General features: G+C 41.6%; 1 long non-coding RNA gene across 1 annotated transcript; it reads left to right on the forward strand.

The window, feature by feature from the left end:
- Positions 1–1,106: 1,106 nt before the first annotated feature.
- On the forward strand, positions 1,107–1,474 carry LOC120441791. Its single transcript, XR_005614287.1, has 3 exons — positions 1,107–1,212; positions 1,291–1,349; positions 1,441–1,474. It is a non-coding gene; the product is annotated as an uncharacterized LOC120441791 (long non-coding RNA).
- The last annotated feature ends 870 nt before the right edge of the window (positions 1,475–2,344 follow it).

Genomic DNA, 2,344 nt, shown 5'->3' on the forward strand with positions numbered 1-2,344 from the left:
GGGGTGCGTACATTGTGACTCATTGCATAAGGCATGAAAGTAGGAAATGAGAGAGATGCAAAGAGAGTATAAGATAATATCTTGCAGCTACGTGATTTTTTTTTCACCATTCAGTTATCAGCACATCTGAATTTTGTAATTTGTCATTAAATAATTGATTACTAACAAATGGAGCTTAATGTTTGTTCCTATTATCATCATCTGGAAAAGAAATCAACATTTCAGCTTTGTTTGCAAATAATAATGATGATGATGATGATGGTGGTGGGCAGGGCATCCAGGGATCTGGGGCGACCGTGGCTCAGGGGGCTTGGAAGCACATCTGTAAGGTTGCCGGTTCAATCCCTGGGACAGAGAGCCCGGGGATTGAACTTTACCCTACTGGTGTTGGCCAGAGGGGCCGATGGCGCAATATGGCAGCCTCGCTTCTTTCAGTCCTCAGGACAGCTGTGGCTACTAATGTAGATTCCCTCCACCAGTGTGTGAATGTGAGAGTGAATGAATAGTGGAATTGTAAAGCGCTTTATAAATGCAATCCATTTTTTATTATATTGCCCTCCCTGGACAAGCAGTGGAGGTGGCCACCAGATTTGATGATATCATGTAGACTTAGCGCCCTCAGCTCAGGTGCCACTGCCTCCCCTGCAGCTTTGCACAGGTGGTCCCCTGCCTGCAAATGATTCTGACATGCATGGCCGGGAGCAGATTACCTGTGGTCTGCTTTCACCGATGGAAGCCCTCACCCCATTGGTCGCATCCTCTAGCTCCTTCTTTGGGAAGGCCACGTGTCCTATCAGGGACTGTAAGCTTGTGACTGTAAAATTTAAAGTTAATTAACACATTGCATCACCTAACTGCTCAACAAAGTACTCAGAGGGCCCCAAGTGGTAAACATGTTGATTTGTTTGACTTACTTGATTGAATTACACAAATAAAAACCTGTTCAATGCCACATGATTCCAGGTCACATTTCAAAAGCCATTTTAAAGAGTTTCATATTTTAAAACTACATTTAACTTTGATTTTTCTTCTAATTAAACTTTTCTCACATAAGACAAATCAGTCTTTAACCTTCTATCTCTCAGATGCTTGTTTTCCCGGAATTAAACCACCGTGCTGCGTTGACCTGACCAAAGGCAATGTGAGTGCTGACATGGTGGGGGAAACTTATCGTGAGCAGGCTGCAAGACATCCCTGTGTGAAGGCTATAATGTAAGTCAGCACATGTTGTCCTACATACAAGCAAACACACACATACAATCTCCAAAATGTTCTCTTTTTCATTTACAGTTTCAACACTAAAAATGGACAACTTTGTGCTGATCCAAACGCTCAGTGGGTCAAAGATCGTAAGTTATGCTAAAAGAAACACACAGAGAAATAAATGCAAAGAATGAGAGAGAAAAAATCCTGAGTCTCCTGCTTTTCTTTCTTCTCCAGTCACTGCCAGAATGACGAAGGCGCACAAGTGAAGCACAAAGCTTGCAGTATTTCTGCCTGTCTGCTACATCAATATAAAAACAAAGTTTTGCATTACTGACCAAATATTTCCTCTCTGTTGTTTTAATGACCACCATACTCACATAAAATGTCACACACATCTCCTAATACATTCCCAGAATAGGATTTCCTCAGTGTTTTTAATTGAGCTCAAAGCATATAATCCAAAATTAAGTAAAGTGTGACCCATAGAGGTCAAAGCTGCAGTTACTGTAGTAGTTGGAGAATCCCACTTCAACAACGAGTAGCTCCTTACTCAGGGAGTGGAGATGTTTGCCCGTAACGTACAGCACCACATTTGTAAAGAAACAAAAACAAATACAGCATATGAGCACAAACACCTCATACCAAATGTCAGCACTGGGGTGGAGGGGTGATTTGAGCTCACTTTGCAACCACAGGACCTGTGCATTTCACAGTCATTGAATCGACAATTAACTCTTCTGTATGTCAAAATATTCTACAGTCGAATGTGAGGCCGACTGACTGACAGCTTAAGCTTGGCCCAAATTACATCATGCAATAGGGCAATGATCCAAAGCACCCATGTCCTCAAATTAAAGCCTACATAGCACAAATGGGATCGACAGCCAATACAGCTAAATACCTCACAGTTTTCATGTGAGGTATTTAGTTTGTGTCAGAAAATTTTGATATTTGCATGTGTGTGTTGGAAGAGTACCACAGCTGACATGATTAAATTCCTGTCACACGTTTCCTCCAGAGCAGAATGTGAAACTTATCTGATCATCTGCCAAAAGTACACATAAATGAAATAAACAGTGAGAGAGTCTTCTTTTGAGTTTCCAGCGGTAAAACGGCTTGATGTAAACAAGAAACCTTA

The sequence above is a fragment of the Oreochromis aureus genome, linkage group 9 (genome assembly GCF_013358895.1).
Source record: "Oreochromis aureus strain Israel breed Guangdong linkage group 9, ZZ_aureus, whole genome shotgun sequence".
NCBI lineage: Eukaryota > Metazoa > Chordata > Actinopteri > Cichliformes > Cichlidae > Oreochromis > Oreochromis aureus.